Source organism: Pteronotus mesoamericanus, unplaced genomic scaffold, assembly GCF_021234165.1.
Source record: "Pteronotus mesoamericanus isolate MK-2021 breed Mesoamerican mustached bat unplaced genomic scaffold, CSHL_Meso_final contig_75, whole genome shotgun sequence".
NCBI classification, from domain to species: domain Eukaryota; kingdom Metazoa; phylum Chordata; class Mammalia; order Chiroptera; family Mormoopidae; genus Pteronotus; species Pteronotus mesoamericanus.
Window position 1 is genome coordinate 8,760,324 of NW_026555249.1, and position 15,277 is coordinate 8,775,600.

Consider the following 15,277-nt stretch of genomic DNA (forward strand, 5'->3'; position numbering starts at 1 on the left):
AATTTTATTTTCACATTTTAAAATATTTCAAACATTTCCTATTGAAATGACTTCACTCGCAAATATGTTCCAACTATAGTATAAGACTTTCTGTGCACTCTTCACCCACATTCTCCAAATGTGTTAACATCTAATATAACCTCTGTAAAATAAGCGAATTGGGACATTTTTCTGATATAATACTGTTATGGAATCTATAAACGTTATTCAAGTACCTATTGCTCCACTAATGTCTTATTTCTGGTTCAAGACCTAATCCAGGATCACACTTTGCATTTGGTTGTTACGTCTCCTTAGTCTTCTTTAATCTGGAATTTTTTATCTTTGTCCTTCATGACCTGGACATTTTGGAAACTGTTGGTCAGTTATTTTGTAGAATGGCCCTCAATTTGGATTTGCCTGATGTTTGCTCATGACTTCAGATCAGATCATATGTTTTTGGAACAAATACCGCAAAACTATGCTGTCTCCATCTGAGAGCATCATGACCAGAGACATATGATGATCAGCTGGACCATCACAGGGATGAAAACTTTGATCATTAAATTGAGGTGGTGCCTGCCACTTTTCTCTATTATAATGTTGCTGTTTTCCCCTTTGTCATTAAAAAAAAACTTTTGGAGAGATACTTTGGGATTACTTAAATATCCTGTTTCTCATTATAATTTCTCTGTGAATTTTAGCATTTATTGATGAATTGTATTACTGGGGTAGCTGCCAAATAGCTAAAATGGCTCCAACAGTTTCTCTCCTTACATCTTCATCCTCTGGTTCTGAGGGGAGGGGCAGAAAAAAGGAACTTCGATATCAAGATTTTGTGTCAGAGTCCCCAGGCTTACTCTGATTGGACTGTTTGGGTCACATGACCACTCTAAACCAACAAGGAATGGGATAAGTTTGACCTAAGCCAACTAGCGCCCACCCTGAGAGTGGTGTGTGGCAACAGTGGACATCCAATTGAAACAGCACAGACCCTTAGAGAGGGAAAAGTGGATTCCAGCTGGGCAACTAATAACCCATGACCAGGCCTTTTCAAATAAACTTGTTACCTGCCTTTAAAAATAACTGCATGTCCCCCCTTTTTTTAATAGCAGTAATCTCTATCTGAAATTGTTTTATTTATATGTCTCTCTTTGGAGAATCTAAGGTTCCATGAGAATAGGGACCTTATTTGTCTTGTTCATTTCACTTGTAATACAATGCCTGACATTCAATAAATATTTGCTTAATGGATGAATGAATGCATTGTGTTTATCTTGCATCTCAGAGACCTTTCAGCATAATGTCCCAAACCTCCAGGGCATAAATACTTCATTTGAGATGCTTGGGCTTAAACCTTCCCAGCTGGTAGGTGGACATCCAAAGCCTGAACTCATCCTTGCTCACTCCACACTGTGCATTTCTGACTCGTCCAAGTGGCTCCAATGTGTTAAAATAGGCCCTGAGAGCTTTAGCACAGCTGTGTTCGGAATACATGTAGGAAACGCATAAAATATGCTGACAGTCAGTGTCCAGATAATAACTGGGAAGACTAACAGAAGCCTAAGACATGAATAGGAATTTGCTTTTCTGATCTGGAGCTATCAACACACTCCAAGTTAAAATCATGTTCTGCCTAATAACATAGGAAAGAGTGGGACAGATCTGTCACTGGTCTAGTTTCTCATTTTGTGATCACAACAATATAAGGCACGATATAATTTTGTTTGTTGAGTGTTGCCTTTATTGAAAGTAAATCCTTTTTATCTGCCCGTGTTCACAGAGAGGCCTGACCAAGAGCACAGAGAACTAACAGTAACTAATTGTCTAGAAACGTCATTCATTCATTTCCATCTTTTCGTTTGCATCCAATCATCAAATATTACGGAGTGCCTGCCATGTGGCAGGCATCATGCCAGGGGCCGAGGACACAGCATTTCTCGCCGGCAAGGGAGACACTGTAGTGCACTGGAGCCAGAAAGATCCGGCTATTTTTATTGCCAGATGGTCTCTATCCTCAAGTTGCTTACAATGAATAGAGGAAACAGACTTAATTTCCCCCCAAATGCTCTGAGATAAGTGTTATTTCTCCCATTATACAAGCAAGGAATTTGAGAGTTTCTATAGTTGATTCAAGTCCTCAATGAGTGAGTAAATGGAACAAAATTCAAACTTCAAAGAAACCTGAGTCTGAAGCCCACATTCTCTCCAATTATCTGGGTGGGAACTTGAGAGACAGTGGGTCTAGTCCGTGTTGTGGACCGGTGGTTCTCGACCCTTGAGGGACGTTATAAATTACCCGGTTCCAGGATCCTGGGCTAATGTAATGAACGCAGACTCTCAGGATCAAGTTTCCCCAGGGGAGTCTGATGAGCATCCCAACCGAGGACCGCTGCCTGAGGCTCTGCCAGCCTTCACAGCCGGACCCCTCCATGCTCAGCAGCAAAGGTCAGAATGAAGCCAGGGCTGTAGAAGCGGGGACGTTCCAGAACTTTCCTCCACTGGGGCTCTGGTCATCACTGTGTACTTTAGGGGAAAGACCAGTGCAGGTAGTGTTCCCTTTGGCTCAGGCCACTGCTGCAGAGGGTGTGAGATACAGTGGAGCATCTACATGGCACGCTCAGCAGCTGCCTGGGTGCTGGTGAAGGAGGGTGGTGGGAACCCAGTCTCCCTCTTCAGTATTGAGTTGACAGATAACAGCATCCTGCGCACATGGAGGAAGGAGCAGCCTGGGACACATCCCAGACAAATGCAGCTGTTCTTTGTTTCTGGAGAGGATGCCAATAACATTTTGTTCCTTGGGGTTCTCAAAAATGAAAATGTGTGCATAGCTATAAAAACAAACAAACCCGCAGGGATAATGATCACACTAACCGATATGTCATACTTAGTTAAGTAAATTAAGTGATAATATATATTTAGGGCTCTATTCTCTAACAGATTTTATATTGGGATACTCTATACAAAGGGAAGAACATTTCCTCTGCCACTGGCCATCCTCTGCCATTCTTCAGTTGCTCAAAGTCAAAGCCTCTGCAGCTCCCCAAACTGGGTTATTTTCAGGAACTCATCTCAGAGTCTGGTCCACATAAATCTAACCTTCTACTCTCTGATTTGATCCTTGTTGAAATTCTATGAAATACATGGTCAAGTGACAACCATCCCCATTCTACAGAGTTAGAAACTGAGGCTTAGGAAAGTTAATCAAGTTGTTCGAAGACCAGAAAAATGCACAGCCTGTTTCAGGCATGCATTTCATACATTTCACACACTCAGTGGCCACACAGAGCAAGTGGCTCCTGCACTGGGCAGTGCAGGTCTAGAATATCACAAGGCAATCGTTGGACTCATGTACTTTACAAAATTAGTTTGATGATACTTTCTCATTATTTGAGGTTTAACTTGCAGCAAGCTAGATTCTGATGAAACATGAAGGGTAGGGTTTTGAATGATAAGACAGCAAAGATTTTTATTGAATTCTGCTATTGCCAGAAACCGGCTCTGTGAGCTCAGAGGTGAGCAAACACAGAGCTCTGGCGTCCTCCGAGTGGAGATATTAAGACAAGGATAACGATCCATCCATCTGAAATTCTGGAAATACAATTCTAATTGGAAGCTCATGGGGATTCAAGGAGAGATACTGAATGATGGAGATAATTTAGAGTTAAAAATCAACAAGTATTTGAGCTCCTACTGTGAGCTCTGTACCTCCTATGAGTTTTGTGGGTGATGTGACAAATATGTAAGAGAGAATTGTAAGGATCTGGAAGACTCACATATACAATAAAAGAGCTGTCTCAGTTCTGGTTCTCCCAATGCCCTCCATTAAGGCAAGGATTTAAGCTTATGCCATTTATTTTGGAGGTGGTCCTAGAAAATTGATGAAGGAGTAGGGAAGTGGGACAGAGAACGGAGGCAAGACAGCACAGGATGCGTGAATGAACGGGCAAGTGCTACAGACAAGCGGAGCTCCATCCCGCCCAGGGTGCTCCCTGAGAACATGCTGAGCGCCCTCAGGACCCGCCCTCTGAGGGGCACAGGAGCTGGGGCATTTAACCTCCAGCCCCGGCCCTCGCAGGTTAAGAGTTTCTTCTGGGGCATCAACTCCTGGCACTTTTGAGCTGCCGTGCACTTGAGCGAAGCTCACTCCTGCTGTTAGGAAACACCCTCAGGAAAGGAAGGAAGGGACGGGAAGCTGTGGGTGTGCATGGGAACCATCAAAGTCCATTCTGGAGAAGGGATCCAACAGCGTCTGCAGCAATGACTGACACTCCTAAGCGCTGACCACGCAGGACGGTGTTCTAAGCACTTTATATGTTTTATCCCACACAGCTCTGTGAGACAGGTACCCATGACTATCCCTATTTTTCAAAGGAAAAAGTTAAGGCAGAGTGGTTATGGAATTTTCTCAAGGTCATATAATTAAGAAGAGACAAAGCCAGGCTCCGGGTTTGATGTCTTAGTTACTGTGCTCTTGGTTGCCAAAGACCAGGGTTTCTATTAAAGTCGAACCTGCCTTTCAGAGAAAGGCTCCTCAGTCACGTTTTACAAACACTACACCTTTCATTCAACAGAAAACTTGTCTTTCAAGGACTCAATTTTGCATTCTGGACCATCTACACAGCTCTGATCATCACAATATTTGCAGAGTGAGTGAAAGAGAGCACTTCAAATCCAGAACTGGACTAGATTGTGTTATCCAAGACTGAGGCCTGCCAAGGTGTGTGCAATAGAAATGGAAGAAATCAAGAACCAAGACAGCTTGTCTCCAAAACTGCTCCTAGAACCACAGGTTGCGGGGACACCTCACTCTGCAGTGTTTCCTCAGATAAGTGAGGTGTCAAAGGGTTGGACCTTCAGGGACCAAATTCCTTTTTCCCACCCAGCATTCTCTAACCCTCTCTGTTGGGTCTCCCTCAAACCTTGATGGGATCTCAGGCCAACCCCTTATCTTTCCTACTTAGTCAAGATCAAGGATGTCTCATTTTCAGGCACTAAAAGTCCAGTTCACTTAACCCAAAACTTTAGTCTCTCGTGTATTTCTAAGGTCCTCTGCTCACCCAGTACAGGCCTGGCGTGGGCTCACATACTTGCATTGAGAGAGGGAGGAAGGTGTTGATCAGAGGGAAAGACGCAGAGGAGAGGCATGGGGCAAAGGGCCCTCACCTGCCCGGCGCTGCAGCCATACGGCCATGGCGCCCTGTGCATGGTGAGGCTTGGCTTTCTCTTTCACCTACCCCTGCTGCAGTTCTTTGGCGACCTCTTTGCTGGGGACATCTGCTTGAGGAAAGTAATGTCTCCTGGCTGGCCGTTCAAGATGCCCTCCGCTCCTACACAGCAGTGGACTCACCAGGCTTTTCCTGCTGGGTTGTCCAGTCCCTGGGAGCAGACCCCTTGGCCAGGGTCCTTCCATGGCAACCAGAGCCTGGCTTTCATCCATCCCCCCGACCCCGGGATGACAGCATGACACCCACCCTTACCACCACAGGTAGATGTTTTATTTGCTGTCCCTCCAGCCTTATAATTGAGAACAATTCCATCGATCTTTCCCCTTTGGACTTTCGCTGCCTCTACGCCCTCCCAACTCTGGAAGACAATTGTCCGACTTGCCTCAGCACTCTCTCCGAATCCATGGCAGCCTTGGATTTCTGCAGCTATGCAAGCAACTAGTTTGGGGGTGAGTGAGCAAGATTTAGTCTCCTCTTCTGGCTAATACCCCCCTGCTCCTGCCCTTTCTCACTTCCTTTCACACATTTCTCTTAAGTGGGGGGTGGGGAGATATTCTGGGTTCAGAGAAATCCTCTCTCACTAACCTTCTTTCAGCATTGTTGCAGGTGGAGGTGGGTGATGCACTGTGGGTGGCAAAACTGGTCCCAAGCTCTCATGGAGCCAGTCTGCTGGTTGTCCAACAGCTGCTGCCCTCAGCTTTGGAGCCTGAGCCAGGAAGACCATCTTATTTCCTCTGGAAAGTTATGGCCATCACTCTGGGCTGGCTGAAATGCAGTCACACTGACAATAATCAAGTTATGTCAAGAGGTCTCCAACATTTGGTTTTCATATCCATAAATGTAAGATTTGTTTGCTGGGTTTTTTTTCCTAACAATAGAACAATTCCTAAAATTGCTTGAAATGTGAGAAAGATCCTTTTTTAAAAAAAATTTTAAGTATATGGAAAAATAAGCCATGTATAACACAGAAAAGCAATTCAAGGACCCCATAGTTCCACCACTGTAGAAATATACCAATAGACTAATATGCCAATCATTGAACAATAAATGATACCACTATACCAATCATTTAACAATAAAGAAGTCTTAACAGAAGCATGATCGGAATACAAGATTTTAAAAGCCACCCTCCCCTCTCCCACTGTGTTTAGCCACAGGAGAAACTTCACCTAAGCTGAATTCCCAGACAAAATAATTTCCATTTCCACTCCTGGGGAGAGAGAGGGAGGGAAGTACCAAGAGAATATATTTTTAAGTGCTTAGTGAAGCTTCAAATTCAGAGAAATATAAATTTCTCTCTCTCTCTCTGATTTTATACATAAAATCTCCTCTATTTGAACAGGTCGATCTCTCAGCCATTTTTTCTGGGTCATTCTCTACCCCCCTCCCCACCCCTCCGCTTACCAAGAATCTTTGTAAATCATTGCAGCCATAAAACTATATGACTGAACACTGGTAATTGCATGACTTTTAACTGGAAGAGAACAATGGCTTTAGTTTCCTGATGGAGCCATCCTACTCGGCCATAGATTTTTCTGTCAATGTGCAGCCAAGAGTTGGGCTCTGCTCGCTCGGAGGTTTGACTGCCTGTCTCTGTGGGAGATGTAGGCAAAGCGACTGGCCAGACTCAGAGGGCCAGCCCCCCGCGGCCTCCCAGACTCCTCGGTCCGACTGGGCTCCTGCCGGCCCCGGGGGCAGCCCTTTCCCAGGCTGGCAGTGCCCCGGACTTCGCACCCCCCGGGCTCTCCCCGTCCCCAGAGCCGGATCCCTCTGCCTGAGCCTGCGCGGTGGCAGGGCGCCCAGGCGTGTGGGGACAAACCTTCCTCCCGCGGCTCTCGCATGGCGTCAGTCGGCACGAGACGTGCCAAAGAACAGGAGGTTGGCTTAACGACTGGAATTTAGTCTCCCCCCATCCCCACAGATAAAAATAATATGTCTTTAAATATGTTCCCTTCATCATACCAAACAGTATGACGGAACAGCAGTTCTCGCTGTGGTGCCCAGCTCGGTCCCTTCCTCCCAAGTGCTCTGACATGTCGCTGGGGCCTGACACCGATGGGGGAGACCACACGACCACACTGACCCTTCTTCAAAGCCATGACAATGGTCGTTGCACTGCACGCGACTTTCCTGAGTCACAAAGCTCGTTAGGCTCAGGGTCAGCGCTGACAGCCGGGTTTCCTCACACTCAAGGGGTCTTAATCAAGGAGAAAGGCTGCATGGAAATTTTTTAAAGTAGTTTATTATTTTTCGATTACGAAAGTGATTTGTATTTGTCAAAAAAGTTGGAAAAATGCAGAAAGCCCTAGGAAAGAAAGAAAACCCACCCATGTCCCCAGGCCGACATGGTGACGGTGACTGATATTTGGATGTACGCTGTCATACGTACACTTTTAAAAATGGTTTCATACTGGGCATGCTGTTTTTTTAGTGATGTTTCTTTCATTATCTTTGCAATTATAAAGGTAATACCTGCTATTACAGGAAAACCAGAAAACACAGGCAGCATAAGAAACATCAAAAGCACCCCGTAATCCCACCCACCAAGAGCCAAGCATTAGAAAGCAGTTTAATTGAATTTGATATTTAGAAAGCCCATAACATTGCAACATGCTGCTATGGTAAGGGAAGGATGTTTTATGGAAAATTAAGGACACAATGTCCTGCCATTATCCTTATTTAGCATCTTGTCTAGAATGAATGTCTCCTTATTTCAGCTTCCCTATTTGTAAGTGGAGGCAAGAGTTTCTAATTAACCTCACAAGAATATTTTTGGGATCAATAATGTGTCATTGGTTGGCAATTCTGAGTGCGCTGAAATAAGCAATGATCTCCAGGCTATGACCTACACTCCTTCAGTTTGAATTACTCCTTGCCAGGCCCGACCACATGGAATCCGGGCCACAAGAAAGTAGGAGAAGGTGGTTTGGCCAGAGATTCACACCCCGGCTCTATCGCAGCCAGAGAGTGAGAGGAGCGGACAGCGCAGAGGAGAACGAGGGCTCTAACGTCCCTCTGAGCTGTCAGACCGACCCAGGCCCTACGCATGTGCAGGCGCTCCTGGCTTGGGGAGGGGAGCAGCTCTCTTTTCTAGGGCATTTGTACTGATGCTTCTTTGATATCTGGTTTTTCTTTTCTTTTCTTTTCTTTTTTTTTTTTTTTGAGATGTTTCTAAAGTGCCTTGAAAATGGCAGTTGGCCTGAGGAACGGTCCACCATCTGACTCAAAAACTGTCTCAAATACTATGGCTGTCCCTGTGCAAACTGAGTAGACACAACGGCTTAACCAGCCAAGCAGTGGCAGCACCAAGTACAGAAGATGCTATGGAACCCGCAGCCTCAGCTGTAACTTAGAAGTCGGGTGGATTTTTGACCATGGCTGCGAAGAGGCCCCCAGAAGTAAGAAGCCAGGCATGCGCTGTCTAGCTGAAGCAAAGCCTAGCAAATGAATTGGACCAAGGGAAGCGTCACGCGCACTCGCGGTGCGTGTCACCCAATGGTCATCTCATGCTGTCCTCATGCCATGCTCCTCCCAGGCCTGTCGCTCCTTCTGCCATCCTGTGTATATACGACGATGGCACCACTGTCGGCCTGGTTGCCCCTAAGCCAGATCCCTCAACATCATTCTGGACTCTTCTCTCTTCCTCATTTCCCATATCCAATTCATTTCCAAGCTCTGCTGATTCTACTTTCTAAATACGTCTCAAAGTCCATACTTTTTCCCATCCCCGCTCCTACTACAGTCCGAGCTCCAGTCGTCTCTCACCTGGTCCACCGAGAACTTCCCCTGGGGTTCCCATGGCCACTCTTGCTGGCCCCCCGCCTGAACGACCCTCTGGAATCGCGGATCTGACAGTGTTACGCCTCCATCGCAAACCTTCTGATGGTTTCCCGCAGCTCTTTTAATTAAGAAGTCATTTCTGTGCAGAAAAATCACTCTGTTGAGTGTATGATTATGCAGATTTTGCTAAACACATGCAGCTGTGTAACCAATGCAAAATTCAATAGGTAGAACTTTTTTCTTTTTGGTGAAAAAGAACAAAGCTGCTATAAAAACTCACAGAGTTTTTTGTGTAAAGGTATTTGCTTCACTTGCATAAATACTTGGACTGGTATTTCTCGGTTGTATGGTAAGTGTATATTTAACTTTGTAAGTAACTGCTGTGCTATTTTCCAAAGTGGCCGTACCATTTTGCATCCCTTTGTTGTGAGATAAAGTCCAAGCTCCACAGTAGGTCTTCAGGGCCTTCCACATCTGCCTCTGCCCATCTCTCCATGCACGGCTCTCTCCCTTACTCACCCTTTATCACTCAACCACACTCAGCTTCTTTCGCCACTGTGAATGGCTCTTACTCACCTCTAGGACTTCTGTCCCAAGTACTTGTGCATTCCCCTTCTCTCCCTGAACAACTTCTTTATCTGACCAACTTATTGGCTTAAACCTCCTCTGCCAGGAAGCTTTTCCTGAACCAGTCTAGGTTCCCATGTTTTTCCCTCGCGTACTTGTTCAACAAACATTCAAGAATAACACTTAGGGTCGTGGCTGTGTTCCAGGTCCCAGGGGGATAGCCCTGAATGAAAGAGTCAAAAGTCCAGGACCTATAAAGCTGCAGACAATGAATACTAAGAACCACCACAACCACAACAGATCTATACTAGAATGTCAAGTGCAAAAAAATAAGAAAGCAGAGCCATGGGCAATAAAGAAGGACGTGGAACTGCTCTTTGAGAGAGTTGGAGGACACTTCTCTGAGGGAGGTGTGAGTGGAAGAAATGAGCAGCTCTACAAATTCCAGGGAGAGATAATTCCAGGCTGAGCGAACAGCGAGGCCAAAGGTGTTAAGACAGGGAAGAGGTGGGCATGAAGAGGTGTGGCGTGTTCAGGAAGTAGCTGGGAAGTAACGGGGGAGAGGTGAGGAAGACGAAGCCAGGTCACACGGTGGCTTCCAAAGCACCTCCACCCCCTAAGTCGTCTGCCTTTCCCCCTTAACTGTGAGCTCTGTGAGGTCCAGGGCTGCATTTATTCTGTTTATTACTAATTGCCAGCACTTAGCACAGTGTTCGTGGCATGGTAGGTTCATAATAAATATTTGAATGAATGAATGAGTGGATGAGTACCTCAGTAACATGAAGTGTCTTGACTGAATGACTAATCCTTGAGAAGATGGCAGGAACCCATATGACCAGGGGAGAAAAGGAGGCTCAGATGGCTTTAATGACTTTGCCAGAGGGAGAGATGCGCAGCAGCTGGAACGGAGCGCCTCGTGATCACGGCTCGCGCTCGCTGTGTGCACACCACCTTGCCTGATCCGAGGAGCACCCGCTGTAACATACAACACCCTTCTGCCCATCCTCATTCCCCACCCCCTGCGAACCTGGAGTTTGAAAGACTATCTCTGGACCATCCTGTAAGGCAGCAATTAAAAAAAACACACACACACAACACAACAGCTCAAGACCCACAAAGGTTTTTTACTTGACCCACAAAATGATTTCAAAAAACTGGGAAATACCATCTTACAAAATTAGAATTTCTGGCTTATCTTAAAAAACATTGGAAGATGTTGCAATGCCGGGTCTGTACTCTCCATGGAAGAGCGCTGCGAGCAGAATCGTGACTGTTCCTTTGTGCAGCATGCGCTCTCTCCAGTTTGCCACAGGCCTCAGTGCTCTTTGGTGCCCCGTACGTGACCCACTTCACTTGCTCAGAGGGCAATAAAGCGTGGCGTAATGCCCCATAACAAATGCAGTCAGGACTGAGGGCTAAGGAGATTTGGAGGCTGGGGCCAGTCCCCTTGTGTATTCCACTTCTCCCTCCAGGACGTTTAGCTGGTGGAATTCAGAATGGAGTGACTGGGACGTGGCCTGTGAGTCAGGCAGTCAGGAAGCAAAAGGGGTGCCCTGAAGGGCTGCATGCAGCAGAGGAGATCCGAGGGGGCATGTAGGGAAGACAGAGGTGCAGGCTGCGTTTGCCGCTCACAGCAGGGCACCAGAGTTCAGAGCCACAGCGTAGGGTCCCCGTCCCTGCGCACACGCCTGCGTGGCTGTGTGCCGGCTGCCAGGGCCCTTGCTTCTCCCCTGATCGCTTAACTCAGCACTAGAGCCATCATGCACAGTCTAGGTTAATGTTTTATTGAAGACGTAGATGCACATGAGGCGATACTGATTCAGTTTCCGTCTGGCGTGGGGGAGCTCTGGAAGAGAGCTTGAAGAAATTTTCCATGGTGTGTTATGCAATCCAGGGTCCACCACAAGTGCTGGCAGGGTCTCTTAATACTTGCTGAAGATGAATGAGCCTTGTGCGAGTTACTTCTCCTCCTCCTCCATTTACAAAGTGAGGGGTTTTCACTGAACTAATCTTTAAGAACTCACAGGGCTCTGAAATTCTATAGTTCTATGGATTTTCAAGCAGCCACATGCACAGTAGAGGGCAGCAGTAAATACCGGGGGTCCCATCCATTTCCCAGGCACAGTAAAGCAGATTTTAATGGTGGAAGGAGGAGAATGAGGAGGCTCTGATTTTCCACCCCAGAGCTGAAATAATGCCATTAATCATAGCGGCGTTTCTCAGCGTGGGTGTTATCAGAGCACGTTTATCAGGAGCTTGCATTTTGAATATGAGTGGAGTTTATTTGCCAAAGTGAATTCGTCAAAAATTTGCCTCCAGGACTCAAGAAATGTGTCTGCAATGGATGCAATACCCAGGTGAGGCCGGCCTGCGCGGGCTGGCCGGGTGGCTGGGGCTGCCTGGCCGGCGTAACTGAAAGAGTGGCCACAGGCCCTCGTCCAGTAATTCTGCTACGGCGCCTCAAATCTCCGCACTTAGTCACACCTTTGAGTTAAGGCTGTGAAAGATGCTGCCTCAATATGCAGAGAAGGATTTGCATTTGTTACCACGTTCAGAGAATAATTTTCTCAAAAAATAATGATGATTCTTGCAATTTATTATTGGAACTAACCCCATACCAAGCACAATACACTCTCCTGAGTGTTTTTTCATCATACCCACAAACCTTCCTACGTGGGAGGTAATATTGTTATTCCTGTTTACAGGAATAAATGTAGTCTTGGCAAGAGCAGAGGTCATATAACTTTAAGTGGATGGAAACTCGGGTCTGCTGATCCTAGATATTCTCTGTCTCTCTGAGGTATAACTTACACACAATGAAGTGCACAATCTTCAGCGTACAGTTCAGTGGATATTTTTACATGTGTGTACCCTCACTCAGCCACCACTGAGACCAAGGCGGAGAATATTTCCAGCACCCCGGGAAGCTCCCCTGTGTTCCCCTCAGTCGACCTGCCAGCATCCCCCACCTGAAAAAGGAACAGCATAAAAGGACTCATGGACATGGACACCAGTGTGGTGACTGCAGGGAGGGGGCAGTAGTGGGTATAAGGGGATTAAATGGTAATGGGAAAAAAATACAGTAAAAAAAAATGAGCGAACAGTCAAGTCAAATGCTTAACTGTTTGGCTATGTGAAGAGAGGTGGTAGCCCAGGCAAGTTCAGGAAAAAAGGAAATGGCCGAAGACAAAAAATATCAGAAGGGGCAGGGGTAGCTAGACAACGTGAGGGAACCGCCTCTGGAAAAAGGCAAGGGTTTGTCCCCGGGTGCCACCAGCCCCTGAAACACATTCAGCAACTGCCCAGGCGGCCGGGACTACCATCAGCATCTCCAAAGCATAAAGATGCAAGTGTACAGAGATCATTGCAGAAGCTCAGGTCTTGCATTTTAAGCAGCGCTGGTCTCGCCCACTGCCGGGAATCCCAGTCTCTAACAAGAAAACGAATGCTGACAAATGAAAAGGAGATGTATTTGCTGGCATAGAGTCAACAGACTGGGAAAACAGACCAATGCAGGGCTCCCACAGGAAGTTTCAAACCCACTTTCTAATTCTTAGTTTAGCTACCATTAAGTCTTCCCACATCCAATGTTGTGTTTTCACTTTGCTTTGTTTAAATCAAGCTTCTCCTATTGTCTGCCCTACCCGTCAGGATGCTAGTTGGAAATTTTATAACCTGCCCTGGCTTCTGTACAGCATTATTTCCATTCTCGTTAAGAGAACTCTTCTGCAAGCTGTCAAGTGTTGACAGGCAGCTTGTATTTGATTGTTCTTATCAGTTCTTCTTTAAATATGCATCACTGTATCTTCAGATCTGAAGTCCTAAATAGTTGGCAGGCTTAGGAGACACACCTCAGGGAAACCCTATGACTTAAACTACAGGGCAACTTTAAAGATTACAAGATATGTGTGAGGTTTTTGCTGATGGAGAAAGAGAAGTAAGATTTTTCAAAGGGAGAGAAAGCTGAAGAAAGAGGGAGGAAGGGGGAAAGAAGACTACATAGTAGAAGGAGACAAGAAGGGAAAGGGGGAAGAAAAAAATAGGAGAGAGGAGCATGGTGGGAGAAAGAGAGGAAAACGGTGTGAAAATAAGGAGGAAAGAGAGAAGAAAGAAGGAAGAAAAATGTAGAGAATAAATCCAGGATGGAGTGAGCAGGTATAGTTCAGGCTTTCAGAAGACAAGAGAAGAGGCTTTAAGATGAGCAAAATTGACTTCTAAGAGTTAAATTACCTATGATAATTTTCTACAATAACTAATTAACTAAATATTACCAAACATCCACCTCAATGGATGCCTATAAAAAACTAGACACCAGACATTGCAATTATTAAATATTGTGAAAGAGTCACCCAAGATGGTGGTAGAGAGAGACCCTGAATTCACATGAACACACCAAATATATACCTACGTATACAGAAATTGATCCTGAAATACAACTGAGAGCTGGTTGAATAACTGCCACACAAAAAACAAGAGAGAATGAGAGAGGTGGCTGAGAGAATGCTGGGGAACCATAAGAATTCTCAAGATCTCAAGATACACAGGAACCACAAGGTCAGAGGTTCCTGTGCGCCATTGTTATATATTCCCTCTCCTCCTGCATTGCACAGGGGAGCTCTGTGTATGTGCTCTGGGTGGCCTGCAAGGGTGCCTCCGTGTGCCCTGGGCCACCGCAGCCTGAGCCCATGCCAGCCCCAGAAAGCCAGACCTTCAGAGCATCACCACACCCGCATGCCCGGGGCCTCCCGGCACCACGCCTGCTCCAACCTGGCCAGCCAGTTCCTCAGGGTGCTCCAGGCACGACAGCCCCCTCAGGCTCCAGCAGCCTGCCAGAACCACCCAGCTCACTTCGTCTACGCAGAGGCTGCTCATACATTAGGCCAATCCTTCAGGATCGGGAGAAATGTTTGTTTTGTCTAATTCATAGAAACAAACACAGAAATTAAACAAAATGAGAAGACAAAGGAATATGTTCCAAACAAGGAAACAAGAAACACAAACCAGAAAAAAAAACCAAAAAAACCACAAGACCTGATAAAATGGAGATAATTAATTTGGTTGATAAAGAATTCATTCAACCAGAACAGCAAGAAAAACCAAGAATTCAAAAAAAACAAGGATAGTAGAAGGAGCTTCTGGGATAGCTCTACATGTAGCAATATCTGACTCATAGGGGTGCCAGAAGGAGGAGAAGAAGAAGAGCAAGAAATTGAAAACTTATTTGAAAAAATAATGAAAGAAAACTTTCCAAACTTGGCAAAAGAAATAGACATAGAAGTCGAGGAAGCAGAGATAGTCTCAAACAACCAGGACCCAATGAGAACCACAGCAAGACACATCATAATAAATGCCAAAGGTTAAAGACAAAGAGAGAATCTTAAAAGCAGCAAGAGAAAAGCAGTTAGTTACCTACTAACACACATGCAAACCAAACAGAAACAAATTCACAGACGCAGAGAACAAATCCATGGTTGCCAGAGTAGACAGGGTTAGGAGGACGGGTGAAAAGGTAAAAGGAAATAAGAGGTACAAGCTTCCAGTTATAAAGTAGGCAAGTCATGGGGATATAGTGCACAGCACAGGGAATATAGTCAATAATATTGTAATCACTTTGGTGACAGACAGTTACTAGGTTAATCATGGTTATTACATTATAAGGTATATAAATGTTGAATCACTAAGTTATAAACCTGAAACGATCATAATGTTGCATTTCAACTATA